Below are 14,763 nucleotides of genomic sequence, written 5' to 3' on the forward strand. Positions count from 1 at the left end.
TAACAAAGAAAGTGAAAAAAGGTTGCTTTGGTCTGAATGCAGACTCCATCAGTGCTTTCTCTGGAAGCAGACAGCATTTTTTATCACGAGGTCCTTTGGAATTGCTTTGGATAATCATATTGCTGAGAATAGTTAAGTTATTCACAGTTGTTCCTCCTCCTATATTGCCTGTTTCTGCTTACTTCACTCTGCTTCAGTTCCTGTAAGTCTTTTCCAGGTTTTTCTGAGCTCTTCCTCCTGCTTGTCTTTTCTTACAACACAGTAGTATTCCATTACAATCATATACAATTTACTGAGTCCTGGTGAATTTCTACTCACCTTTTATGGCCCAGGGCAAATGCCCAATTAATCAGAAAGCTTTCACTGATTTCTTTGGCAGTCATAACCTTCCCTTTAAACCTCCCATAAGAAAGTAAAAAATGAACCTTGCATATCACTGTTATATGTTTGTCTTATATCTCTTTAATGCTCCTGGACTTCACTGAGCAAAGGACTGAGTGTAGTAAATAGTTCCCATTGCAATGACGGTTTAAAATTTGCAAAGCATTTTCTTCACTTTTTTTATCTACCTGGTAAAAAATACAATACCTTCAATGTACAAATGAGGGAACAAGAGAGGTTGAAGTCCATTATGAACAAATCACTTTAAGAAAGACTGGGAGTTCTGAAACAAACCAAGACAATATCTGCCCTCAAGGGGCTTACATTCTATTGGCCTGGGAAAAAACTAGCACTAAAAAAAGGAGGGTAGGAGGGGGCATCAGAGAAAGTTTCCTGAAGGAGCTGGTGCTTGAGCTGGGACTTTTGAAAAGGCAGATTTAAAGTGAAAGTGCACTCAGGGCATGGAAGACATCCTGTGCCAGTATGGACCAGAATGGTAAGTAGTGTAAAGATTAAAATTTAGGGGAGATGGGGAGACTGAGGCAGGTAGAAATTAGTTTCTCTCTGCAAGGAGTATTATATTTTTTAGAGGTCTATTAAAGGTTAAAGATTAAAGAATATACAAGTAAGAAACATGTGCCTAGGCCAGAGACCTAGACAAAATAACCTGACATCACGCAAGAGACTGCCTGCTCCAAAACGGAATTCCAAAAAGAGCCAAGAGAGAGAGAGACGTCAAAAGCCTTTGAATCAGCTTAAATACCTTCTCCATCTCAGCCCAGGTGAGATTACAAGGCATTCTGGGGAAGTGGAGCAAAGGTTCGTGGGGATTATAGTCCTGTATTCGAGTCTATTTTTTACAGTAGGCAGGGCATTTGGCTGGATTGCACAGTAAGGGAAGAAGAGAAATGTGAAAAGGATCTAGAGAAATAGGCAGGAAATCAGTTTGTGGAGCAAATGTCAGGCTGAGGGATTCAAATTTTATACTTGAAACAATAGGGAGGACAGGGGAATAACATTTGTTTTAGAAATACTAATTTGGCAACTATATGAAGGATAGATTAGTAAAGGGAAAGGTTGGAAGCTGGAAGACCAGTCATGCAGCAATTGCAATAAACCAGGCCAGAAGATAGGAGGGCTGTTTTGTTTTTCCCCTCTGGGGAAGTTGGGGGTAGGTAGGAGGGAGAATACATGGTAATAATTTAAGGAAACAAAACAATTATAAATAAAAGTTTTTTAAAACAAACTAAAAAAATCAAGGCCAGACAGGCAAGGAAAATCTAAATCCCAGTCCAGCAGCTTCTCCTATACCCTGGCTGTGTGACCTGGGGGCAGGTCCACTCTCTCAAATCTCAAAGCACTCCCTAGGGCCATACATTGCACAGAAAGTACTAGTCTGTACTGGAGAAGGAAGTTCATCTCTGCACCAGTGAAATCACAGGGCAATCGAACCTGAATTTTAAACTGTGAAGAGGAGGGATTGGAGGGTAGAAACTGAACATCTTGCCAACTATTGGGCTGGGGAAGAAAGGAGAGTCATGATTGATTCTCACACTTCCTTAGGAAGTCCATACAGTGACTACACAATAAGTTATTTGTTATTGAATTGAATGGAATTCCCAGGAGACAGAAGCTACAGGCCTGAACCTAGGTTTACTCCCTCATGGCCTTGGCTCTGGTGAAGGCATCTCACCAAGGAATGTGAGACAGAAAGGAGAGAGCTGCATCTTGGGGCAAAGCCAGGACTGAGGGCTCTGGAGGCAAGGGGTTGTCTGGAGCCTGTGGTGGCTGACTTGGGGCTGGGGTCTCCAGTAGAGAGTCTGGTTTCTCACAATTCTGAGAAGTGACAAAATGTCCCCAAGTAACACCTGCTGGGGGCCCCACCCTCTGGGTAGCCTACTCCCAGCCCAGGTCTGGGTCAGAGGCCCTGAACCAACCCTGAGAGGCTTTGATACTTGTTAGCTCTGTGATCTCATTAGAGCAGGCTCCATCAATCTCCTATAAATGATTTACCCAAGGTACAGAGGGAGGAGGAGAGGGTGTTTTTTTTTAAATTTTGTTAATAGTCCTTAGATATCAGTGATGTGCTAACCATTATTCCTCACAGACTATATGATTGACTCACCTCCATGAATGGACTTTCAAGCCCTTCTTGGAGCAATGGGCATCAGCAATAAGCTGAAGCTTACTCACGTGATTTCTCATGGCATTTTAGGTTCCAACTATATAGTTTATTTCTGACTAAACCTGTGATTTAATTGGTAATTGGTACAGGGAACCACTATTTCCAGAAAGGAAATTCCATCTACTGCCAGGAGCCATCAAATCCAAGCTATCTGACATGGTCACAGGTGGAAACTAGGGACTGTACGGAGGCCCTCAGGAAGGATGGAAACACCCACTCAGACCCCCTGTGTGACTTCTCTCTTAATAATACCCCCTAACATTGGAATTGTTACAAATACTGTTCTCACTCAGCTCCAGGAAAACTCCACCCTTATATGTAATGATACAGAAATTCCCCTTAGAATATCATCAAGAGATTCTACTTACAAAATCAGATTTAAGAACTCCTATGTACCCATTTAGATATGGGATCATAGATGGGACTCTCTTTAGGAATAAACCCCCAACAAAACTGTACTATATATTAATTGCCTCTTATGGAAAGGCTGGTACGTACCACCTCACTGAATTGTGTTGTTAACTCTGTAGGCAAGGCAATATGTCAAGGATACCTTAGTAAAACATTGGAGAATGAAAAATTATTACTGGAATACTACTTAAACTGGGTTATGTTGACTATACCCAATAACCTTGAAGACTAGGTAACAATGCTGTGTTGATTGTATCCTTAGAAGTCTGATTGATTATGTAACTGATGACTGTAACGAATAATTATTCTTAGCTTAACTGCACGTCTGGTACCTCACAGGTTAATGAGAAAGTGACCTCTAGTTGAGCCTTACTGATGAGGAGAAAAGCTTTGCGTTTGTTGTTAGAATCCATGGAATTAAAGTATGTAGGATAATTATAGAATGTCAATAAAATTTAGTAAAAGATAATACATGACTTATTCCATTGCCTGTAAGGAAGCATGTATGTTGAAAATGAAACTGTGTGCCAAGTATATGTGTAATCATTTGAGGTTATAAAAATAAAATCAGTCTGAGCCAAGGTGGAGCAGTTTTGTGACAGGTGAAAACTTTAACTGTCTCCCATCTTCTTCATTCACCAACACCATCCTCCAGCCAAGGACCCCTGATCCCCACGAGGGCTGGTTTCCCCTTGGCAATCTACCAATACAGATCATGTATAACCCAGGAAAAAAAATAAAAATAAGTACAGATCAGTAACTTTTCTGTGTCTTACAGTCTTTAAGAGTTGCCTGGGGTCTCTGAGAGATTGAATGATTTGCCTGGAGACATACAGCCTTTATGTATTAGGGGAAGGATTTGAATCCAGTTTTTTCCTGACTCTGGGGCTAATTCTGCATCCATCAAACCATATGGCAGTTATATAGTATTATAGGGAAAATATTGGTATTGAAAAAGTGGATACTCTTGGAAATGCTTCATAATGACCAAAATGAATTCCAACTGGATCTCCTCCTGTTCAATTCTGGGGCACAGATTATTTTCTATCTGAAGTTTTTGTCACAGATATTTGTGATGTATCTTTTATCCACTTTGTTTTTAAAGTGTATACAGTCAAACTATCTCTTATTACTGTAGATTTCTAAGATGTTTTTTCATTGGAATTCCCCTCCCCCATAGCATGCACAAACATTCTCTGCTTGTCTCTAGGGGACCACCACATGCCCCATGGGAACTCCAGAGCTCAGCTTTTAGTCGCATATGACTCATCACTTAAGATGTCTGATTTTGCTGCCAAGCCAGAACTCCATAGTTATTTTTACTTTTTTAAACCAATATTTAAGTGAATAGACTTTCAGGTAGTTTTAATCACACATTACATTTTACAGGGATGAATAATCAAATACCTGGTAAGTGCGATATAAACTCGAAAGAAAGAAATATTACATGAGTAAAAACTAATTATAAAATAGATCACAAGAGAACATTATGATACATTGTTTATCCGATCATTCTATTGCAAATATTAATAATATGGAAATAGGTCTTGATCAATGGTACATGTAAACCTAGTGGAATTGCTCATTGGCTGCAGGAGTGGGGAGAGGGGAGGGAAGGGAAAGAACATGAATCATGTAACCATGGAAAAATATTCTAAAATAAATAAATTAATTAAAAAATTTTAATGATACGTTATCAATCAATAGGCACAATCATTTCTCATTAGGTTCTCCCCAAGCTCTTATTCTAATTACTGCTTCATGCTTTTTATATATTCAACATATATATATATATACATATATATGTTCCATCTGATAGAGTCCTATATCATCAGTTTCTTCAGGATGCTAGCATACTTGGACTGATATTTAATTTAGATAACACAGTGTCAGTAGGATACCATCCTCTAAGGGCCTTCATAACCTTCCTAGACAGACTGACATATTCTCTGATAATATTTCTCAATGTTGCCAGCTCTGGCTGACTGGAAGGCAGAGGGTCTATTTACAAAGGATATGGTGATGTCTCTGATAATGGAAGTCGGGTCCTGTTTCCAAGATTACTAAATCTGGTCTTGAAGCCCCTTCTAGTCCCAGAACAATTAAATTTCTTTGATCTTGGTAACTTTAATGAGTCTATTTAAAATAGATTCATCAGAAGATAACTCCATTCAGTTGAGGACCACAGTGGCAGAGGACATGTGGGAATGTTTCATCTGATGCTCAGTGCTCGTTTCCAGAGCCAAATCAGAGCCCTTCAATGGGGCCCAATGCAGTCTGGTTGGGTGAATGAATTGCCAGTCTGAAGATTAGCACAAAGACAGGAGATGGAGGATCATATGTGACCTAGCAAGTAGGCCATTAAATCTAGACTATAAAAAGGAATAGATTGTAAGAAGACTGGAAAGATAGAAAGGGGCCAGATTATGAAAGGTTTTAAATGCCAAAAAGAAAAACTTCATATTTTGATCTTGGAGCCATTGGAGTTTATTGAGTAGGGAGTGACATTTTGACAGCTAAGTGGAGGATGGATTATGGAAGTGGAAACACCATAATTGTGTTGGGTTTGTTTTTTTTTTTTTCAATTAACAAGCATTTAATAAGTGCTCACCTTATACAAGGTGAGCCTTTGTACTATGCCAGGCTTTAGGAACACAAATACAATAAGCAAAACAATCCTTCCTTACATGGAGCCCTTACATCAGAAGATCTGATATAACAAATATAACAAAGACATATATGCAGATTATACTGTATGAATAAAATAAATGTAAAAAAGAATAGCTACAAGGGAATGTAGGTGGCTTAGTGGATAGAGGCAGTCCTGTAGATGGGAGGTTGTGGGTTCAATTATGACTTTAGATCTTTCCTAGCTCTGTGACCCTGGGCAAGTCACTTAACTCCCATTGCCTAGCCCTTGCCTTTCTGTTTTAAGAATTGTTATTATGACAGAGAGTAAAAATTAAGGAAGGAAGAACTCTCTTAATATGGAACAGCAATTATGACCAATGTCTTTTTAGATTGTGTCTTCCAAGAGTGCCTTACATATGATGGAGAAATGGATTATACAACCTATGTAGACTCTGTGCTAGCATTAGAAAACCAAAAAGAACCTGTAGCATTGTAGTATATTTTCAAATCGCTTGATTTAGAGAACAGAAGATATCTGAATGTCTTTTCTCTTAATTATTTCTTCAGGACTATTCAGGAATGAATAAAAATCCATGGACAATATCCTATTTCATTTCAAGATGTCAAGAATGAAATCTTTGACATGGTAAAAGCTAAGGATCCTTTGAAAATATTCCTTCAGGATTTAATCAATAGTAACCAAGGAGACACAGTCAATATCATTCTAATTGATCTGAATGACTTTTGGACTTAAGAGAACAGAGAGGCTCTTGTAGCAAATGATAACAAAAACATAGCATACCTGAAGGACCCATGATCTTTAATAAACTAACTGTCTCCATTGAGGCATATTTGAATGCTGTGTGATCATATAACAACTGAATAAATTGTAAAGGCAAAATTAAAAATTTTATGTACCTATAAAAAGGAGAATAATATATCCGACTACAGCAATGTAAATAGAAAAAAAAAACATAAATCTAAACATTATGTAATTATAAAGACTAACTTTGATCCCTGAAGGAAAGGAAAGAAAGGGAACAAACAGTATTGATTCTAAAATGAAGATAAGGGTTTAAAAAAAAAGATGTATTATAGGAAATGCATGTGGTGTCAGGCCCAGTCTAACAATTACTTGGGTAGATGCTATTGTGCTGATGAGTAGAGGGCTGATTATTTTCTGTTTTAGGCCCCCCCCTTCCAAGTGTGCTTCACTACCCTTTTTTAGTTCTATCCCTTGGGCATAACTTTCTATTCACTCCAGGAAAATTCCTGGAGAGTCACATCACGTCAGCAACTCCAGTGTGTTCCAGTTCCAACAAGCTGCTAGTTTTGTTTGCTAAGGAATAATCCAGAACCACATTTTTCTCATTACTCTGAGAAGTTATTAAAATAGATAATTTTCCTTTCTTCAACTCCAAATCCCAATACCAGGAAGCGTTCCAAGAGTTCTCTTTCTGTCTCTTTCCATTTCTCTCTCTCTGTCTATATTTTTCTGTTTCTGTCTCTCTTTTCTCTTCTCCCTCTTACTCTTTCTTTCTCATATCTCTCTTTGATTTTCCTCTTCTCTTCTCTCTCCTTTTCTCTCACTCTTGCCTTTCTCTTCTCCCTCACTCTTTTAAAACTCTTTTCTCCCTTCTCTCTAACACTCCTTCCTCTACCCTCCCCCCTCCACTTAGTACTTCATTCCTCATTGCCTTTCTTTCAGCTGCCTTTGAGTAAAGAGATGAATAAAACAATGGTTAACTTCTTTATCTTCGTGAAGCCAGTTTTCAAAACAATTGAGAAGGAAAGCAAAACAAACTCTTAAGATATAGAGGCTAGAAAAATAAGCTGGGTTCCTGAGAGAGCAAGAATATGGGAGTAAAGGGAAGGATCACCATTTTTGGTCTGAGTAACATAAACAATTATTCAGCAGATCTGTATTTAGTCTATGTAGGTTCCTTATTGCCTGGTCACAGTCCCTCTAAGGGCGTTTCAACTTCTGCTCCCCTTCCATATCACTTGTAGTCATGGTCACTCCAGCTTCTTCTTCCTTGCCTCCTTCCCATTCTCCCAGTTTGTTCCTTGTCTGCCTCAGGGGCTCACCTCTTGCTCCATGTTCTCTTCTGTAAAGGAGGAATTAGTTGGTGGTAAAAGGGACAGAGGAGGAATGAACATCTTTCCCCTCAAAGCAGGGTCCAGGAAAAACAGTTGATATTTGAAGCTGACCCAGAGAGAAGAGAGAGGGAGTGAGCAGTTTCCCCCCTTCAGCCTTCCCTCCTCAGCTATGCCTGCTTCCCTAAACTGGCTCTTGAATTCCCCCATTACTAGAGCCTAAAGGTTTCTTCTCAGGGAGATTACTCTTCCCTTCAAGCTGTCCCACTCACACTTGAGTCACTTTGGGAAAAGACAACAACCTTATTTTAAACTAAGTCAGCTAGGGTAACACAAAGAAATGGCTGGCAGGAAGGGAATTAGTTGGTGAGGAAAGCCGGGGAAGGTGTCCCTTCTCTAAATACCCCTTTTTCCCTCCCTCTGAAAGTAGGGGAACCTAGGCCTTCGCAGCCTTGGGCCCCCTGAGAGAGTCAGACTTGGCTTGCCCTGATTTTGGCCCAACTGGCACAGTTCAGACCCAGGGCACCAGGAGCTGTGCTATAAGTTTGACAGAGGCTCAAATGTCTTCTTCAGCTGTCACTTCGGTTGGGAATTGGGGGGTGGGAGTGGGGGAAGATGTCCAGTCACCATGAGAGAAAAAGGTGAGTATCTCCTCAGGAGAAAGTTTTGGCCAGACCTCCATCCTAGGCTTCTCAAGGCTGAGAGATCTAACTGAAATCTCAGAATCTTCTGGCTTCTCAACATTCCAGACCTCCTGGGACCTCTCCCTGTCAAGGTGAGCAGATCCAGCAACACTTCAGCCTGTCACTTTTCCTTGAGTGCAAAACCTCTGTCAAACTCCTCACAGAGCTTTTCCTTGTTCTTCCTTTTGATGAGAAATGGGAGGAATTAGATTATGAGCCTCAGGGTCCCAATGACTCCTGAAGGATTCAAATAGAAGAACAGTGGGGAAATTCCTACCTGCTTGTGGGCATTTGTCTTCAGCTTCCTGGAACAAAGTTGGTACTGTGATTAGTTTTGCTCAACTATTATTTTCCTCTTTCTTTTTAAACCTTTATTATAAAAGATGGCTCTCTGGATGAGGTAAGAATGTACACAGAAATGAATGTGTTATAAAAACCCAAAGAATCTATAAAATACATCAATATCAATGATACATGTCAAACCCAGTGGAATTGCTCATAGGCTATGGGAGGGGAGAGCAAGGAGGGAAGGGAAAGAACATGAATCAGGTAATCATAGAAAAATAGTCTAAATTAATTAAATAAATAAATGATTTTTTAAAAAGATATCAATAAAATTAAAATAAAGTAGAATAATAATAATATATAATAATTAATTATATAAAGACATAAGAATATTATTAAATAAATAGGAAGGAAATAAGAAAAGCAACTGCCAAACATTTCCTGCATAAACCAGGAGCACATTCTCCCATATGTAACCTATGATCTGGGGCACTCCCAAAATTCCAAATCACCAAGACTAACTAAGCCCAGTTCTAGAGGTTTCCCAAAGGGGTCCTTTTCTCTCTTTGACTTTTAATGCTGAATTATTTGTTATGCCAATTATTGTCTCAAGTGAGATGATAACTCTAAAGCACTTAGCACAGTGCCTGGCATGTAGTAAGTGCTATATAGATGTTAGCTATTATTATTATTATTATTATTATTATTATGCTTCCACCTAATGTTTGCTCTGGGAAGATTTCCAAGCCTACCCCATGTCTAGATTTCTTCCATTGTGGATAGCAGGGTTCCCAGCTCTCTACAGATACTCGAGGTAATAAAGGAATACAAGCAAATTAGTCTTTATTTTACTGCAGATAAAATAAAGCAGTAATCATCAAAACAATCTGGTACTGGATAAGAGTAGGAGACTACCATGTCTTTGAGATGGAAAGGAGTAAAGTAGTCTGGACTTCTGAAATCAGTATATTTTCTGAATTGTCTAATGAGGAATGAAGGGTAGGGACCCAGGAAACAACTCTAATTGTGCCACAACAAATTGGGTGGGGAAGAGGCAATGCCCAGTCACCAAGTTAGTTGAACCTAGAATATCCATACATCCTGGGTACTGAGACTGTACCATTTAAATAAGTTTCACTGACTCCCATTAGGAAATAAAAATTCTATTCCTCTCCATGGGAGGTTGGGGTTCAGGAATAATATCCAGGAACTACCTCTCAGGTCACACATCTATTTCTACCCTGTGTTTCAACTTTAGGAACTGTATCATTGTCTCAGCTGCCACCACCTCTTGGGCAAGGAAAATCTACTTTTCAAGAATTCTAGTCTCTGGCCCATCCTCAGAGAGTTGTATGATGACCATGTGGTTTGTTCCAAGGCCACCATTACCAATCCCTGGGCAGGGGAGACTACGCATGAATAGGTTTTTGCCATATGGAACATAGGTCTGCTTTGTTGTACTCTGACTTATCCTCTGGAAAAAATGGAAAGGTATATTGTGGAGTACTGGGGGTTTTGGTGCATGACCTGATCACTAGAAAACTTTATCGCTCATTCACTCTATCTTGTAACAGATACTATACGCACATTTGCCTCCTGTGGGCACATTGCCATATCTAGTTGACCATGGAACTTTCCTTGTTGGCTCTGGAAAAAACATCCTATCAGGCCTGGGAAACAGGTCTTGCAGACCCTGACAACATCCTCATCAGCACAGTCCCAAACAGCCTATGTGAACGCTTGGGTCCTGTTATGTACGCTTACATTTAACCCTCTCTCTAAAAAAAAAAGACCCTCGTCAAGACAATGGTATGGCTGTATCAGTCTACCCACTAGTCATCACGGAGAGCCCTTTACCCATGTGTAAGTTATGTGTAAAGTGTCTTTAATAAACCTCTTTCACTTCTTGGCCATTTCTTCTGTATCTCCTTTGGGCTTAAAAGGAAATCTGTTCTCCCAAGTCCCTCCTGTTGTTCCTTCAACATACATAAAGTAGCAAGTCCCAGAGAGGCACCTTGTATGAGTAGGGGATTTGGTTAGCTATCTTCTACTAGGAAGGTATTAAGGCTGTTGCTGCAGATAATTCAGAAACATTTCCTAAATATAGAAGTGCCTGCCCCTGACTTTGGCCTAGAATTCTCCTGGGATTAAAATGTAAAATCATATGCATGCAATCTGTTATAAATTTATCTCTAATTGACTCATTATGCCCCAACCCTGAACTCTAAGGAAATCTCCAAAGAGAGCACCTGTCTCTTTTACTGTTAAAAATTTTATCTTCGGGGGCAGCTGGGTAACTCATTGGATTGAGAGCTAAGCTAGAGATGGGAGGTCCTAGGTTCAAATCTGGCCTCAGACACTTCTCAGCTGTGTGATCCTGGGAAAGTCACTTGACCCCCATTGCCTTGCCCTTACCTCTCTTCTGCTTTGGAATCAATATACAGTATTGATTCCAAGACAGAAGGTAAGGGTTTAAAAAAAAAAAGAATCTTATATTCACCCTAACCATGTGTGACCCAAAAGGAAAATACTTTCACATTATGTTTTGGAATACATTTACAGCATGAAATAGAAAGATAATAAAATACAATACTGAAACATATGGATTCACTTCTCAACCTCACTTTTGTCAAGGTTTGCTCTGGGAAGCAAACACCCAAGATGTCCCCCTGCCCACCCATACCCTTGCTTACTCACACACAAATACAACCCACCCTGGGGTACTGATTTCATCTCTGCAACATTTTCTTGAATCCACTCCCTTCTCCCCTCTGACACTGCTTCTCCTCTAACACATGCCTTCATCCCCTCATATCTGAATTGTTTTCAATAACCTGGTGCATCTGCCTGCCTCAGGTTTCTCCCCTCTTCAATCTATCCTCCATTCAGCCTCCAAAGTGATTTTTCGGAAGCACAGATCAGACCACATCACCTCCCCACTCAATAAAGTCCAGTGGCTTCTTACTACCTCCAGTATCAAATACAAAATGCTCTCCTTGGCATTTAAAGCTCTTCATAACCCAAGTCCTTCTACCTTGCCAGTCTTCTTACAATTTACTTTTCCATCCAGTAACTCTGGCTTCCTGCCTGTCCCATGAAAAAGACACTTTTATCTCTTGGCTCTGGGCATTTTCTCCTGCTGTTCCACAGACCTAAAAAGATCTCCCTCTTACATTTTGACTTCTCAGGCTTCCTTTAAGTCTCAATTAAAATTCCACCTTCATAATTGTAGTCCCTTCCTTCTAGTAATTATTTCCTATTTATCCTATATATCCATTTTGTACATATTTATTTATATGTATTTCCCTCATAAGAACATAAAACTCTTTGAGGACAGGGACTGTCTTTTACTTATTTTTATATCTCCAGGGTTTAGCTCAATACCTGGCACATAGTAGATTCTTTTTTTTTTCTCAAATTTAAACATTATTTTACTTGGTCAATTTCAAACATTATTCATTGAATACAAAAATCATTTTCTTTTCCTCCCTCCCCTCCCACTACCCTTCCCATAGCCCACAATAGCCGAGGCGCAACTCCACTGGGTATCATGTGTCCTTGTTCCGAACCCAATTCCATGTTGTTGGTATTTGCGCTAGGATGTTCATTTAGAGTCTCAATCCCCAATCATGTCCCCTTGGCCCCTGTAGTCAAGCAGTTACCTTTCTTCAGTATTTTTGTTCCCACAGTTTGTCCTCTACTTGTGGATAATGTTTTTTCTCATAGATCCCTACAGGTTGTTCAGGGGCATTGCCTTGACACTAATGGAGAAGTCCATTACATTCGATTGTACCACAGTGTATCAGTCTCTGTGTACAATGTTTTACTGGTTCTGCTCCTCTCACTCTGCATCACTTCCTGGAGGTTGTTCCAGTTCCCATGGAATTCCTTCACTTTATTATTCCTTTGAGCACAATAGTATTCCATCACCAACATATACCACAATTTGTTCAGCCATTCCCCAATTGAAGGGCATCCCCTTATTTTCCATTTTTTTTGCCACCACAAAGAGCACAGCTACGAATATTTTTATATATGTCTTTTTCTTTGGGGTACAAACCCAGCAGTGCTATGGCTGGATCAAAGGGCAGACAGTCTTTTAGAACCCTTTGGGCATAGTTCCAAATTGCCCTCCAGAATGGTTGGATCAATTCACAACTCCACCAGCAATGCATTAATGTCCCTACTTTGCCACACCCCATCCAGCATTCATTACTTTCCTTTGCTGTCATGTTGAACAATCTGCTAGGTGTGAGGTGGTACCTCCGAGTTGTTTTGATTTGCATCTCTCTGATTATAAGAGATTTAGAACACTTTTTCATGTGATTATTAATAGTTTTGATTTCTTTAACTGAAAACTGCCTATTCATGTTCCATGCCCATTTATCAATTGGAGAATGGCTTGTTTTTTTTGTACAATTGATTTAGCTCTTTGAAAATTTGAGTAATTAAACCTTTGTCAGAGGTTTTTGTTATGAAGATTGTTTCCCAATTTGTTGCTTCCCTTCTGATTTTAGTTACATTGGTTTTGTTTGTACAAAACCTTTTTAATTTGATGTAGTCAAAATTATTTATTTTACATTTTGTGGCTCTTTCTAAATCTTGCATGGTTTTAAAATCTTTCCCTTCCCAAAGGTCTGACATGTATACTATTCTGTGTTCACATAATTTACTTATTGTTTCCTTCTTTATGTTCAAGTCATTCACCTATTCTGAGTTTATCTTGATGTAGGATGTGAGATGATGATCCATATCTAATCTCTCCCACACTGTCTTCCAGTTTTCCCAGCAGTTTTTATTAAATAGTGGATTTTTGTTCCAAAAGCTGGGGTCTTTGGGCTTGTCATAGACTGTCTTGCTGAAGTCACTTACCCCAAGTCTATTCCACTCATCCTCCTTTCTGTCTCTTAGCCAGTACCAAATTTTTTTGACGATCACTGCTTTATAGTATAGTTTGAGATCTGGGACTGCAAGGCCACCTTCCTTTGTATATTTTTTTCATTATTTCCCTGGATATCCTTGATCTTTTGTTCTTCCAAATGAACTTTGTTATGGTTTTTTCTAGTTCAGTAAAAAAGTTTTTTGGAAGTTCAATGGGTATGGCACTAAATAGGTAGATAAGTTTGGGTAGGATGGTCATTTTTATTATATTGGCTCATCCTACTCATGAGCAGTTAATGTTTTTCCAATTGCTCAGATCTAGTTTTAGTTGTGTAGAAAGTGTTTTGTAGTTGTGTTCATATAGATCCTTTGTTTGTCTTGGCAGATAGATTCCTAAGTATTTTATATTGTCTAAGGTGATTTTGAATGGAATTTCTCTTTCTAATTCCTGCTGCTGAGATGTGTTAGAGATATATAGAAATACTAATGACTTAAGTGGGTTTATTTTGTATCCTGCAACTTTGCTAAAGTTGTTGATTATTTCCACTAGCTTTTTAGTTGATTCTCTAGGATTTGTTAAGTAGACCATCATGTCATCCACAAAGAGTGATAGCTTGGTCTCCTCATTGTCAATTTTAATACCCTCAATTTCTTTTTCTTTTCTAATTGCTACTGCTAGTGTTTCTAGTACAATGTTGAATAATAAAGGTGATAAGGGGCATCCTTGTTTCACTCCTGATCTTATTGGGAATGCATCTAGTTTATCCCCATTGCAGATGATGTTGGCTGATGGTTTTAGATAGATAGTGTTTATTGTTTTTAGGAAACATCCTTCTATTCCTATACTTTCTAGTGTTTTCAATAGGAATGGGTGTTGTATTTTGTCAAAGCCTTTTTCTGTGTCTATTGAGATAATCATATGATTTTTGTTGGTTTGCTGGTTGATATGGTCAATTATGTGGATGCTTTTCCTGATATTGAACCATCCTTGCATTCCTGGTATAAATCCCACCTGATCAAAGTGAATAACCCTTGTGATGACTTGCTGGAGTCTTTTTGCTAATATCCTATTTAAGATTTTTGCATCTATGTTCATTAAGAAGATTGGTCTGAAGTTTTGTTTCTCCATTTTTGGCCTGCCTGGCTTTGGGATCAGTACTATATTTGTGTCATAAAATGAATTTGGTAGAATTCCCTCTTTGCTTATTA

The 14,763-nt window shown here is 39.0% G+C and overlaps 1 long non-coding RNA gene across 1 annotated transcript; it reads right to left on the reverse strand.

Annotated features, from left to right (window-relative positions):
* Positions 1-7,345: 7,345 nt before the first annotated feature.
* On the reverse strand, positions 7,346-8,419 carry LOC103103391 (uncharacterized). The gene is made up of 2 exons (XR_465636.3): positions 8,333-8,419; positions 7,346-7,716 (listed from the first exon to the last, which is right to left on the reverse strand). It is a non-coding gene; the product is annotated as an uncharacterized LOC103103391 (long non-coding RNA).
* Positions 8,420-14,763: the final 6,344 nt, after the last annotated feature.

This window comes from Monodelphis domestica, chromosome 3, assembly GCF_027887165.1.
Source record: "Monodelphis domestica isolate mMonDom1 chromosome 3, mMonDom1.pri, whole genome shotgun sequence".
Lineage (NCBI taxonomy): Eukaryota > Metazoa > Chordata > Mammalia > Didelphimorphia > Didelphidae > Monodelphis > Monodelphis domestica.